The sequence below is a fragment of the Sinocyclocheilus rhinocerous genome, unplaced genomic scaffold (genome assembly GCF_001515625.1).
Source record: "Sinocyclocheilus rhinocerous isolate Xijiao unplaced genomic scaffold, SAMN03320098_v1.1 scaffold1405, whole genome shotgun sequence".
NCBI lineage: Eukaryota > Metazoa > Chordata > Actinopteri > Cypriniformes > Cyprinidae > Sinocyclocheilus > Sinocyclocheilus rhinocerous.
In genome coordinates, this window is record NW_015645543.1 from 333,058 (window position 1) to 333,349 (window position 292).

Below are 292 nucleotides of genomic sequence, written 5' to 3' on the forward strand. Positions count from 1 at the left end.
TCATTAATGTACTTAATGATATTTAAGTGTAACACTTTATTCAAGATAAAGGAGTCTGATTAGCAAGGAATATCAGAAAGCCAAGTCCTGACTGTGGCGAAAGGAGGAGCTGGGGATGGAGGAGGGTAATTTGCTCCGGAGCAAGCTGAAAAGCTGCTGAATAATACTGAATAGAGCTTATATAGGAATGCCGCGATAGGTGTCCGTATTCCTATAGGTAGATATGATCAGCTGAGAATCAGCTGATGCAAGCTTGACTCACGTGACCTGCCAGAACTAACGCTAACGCTAA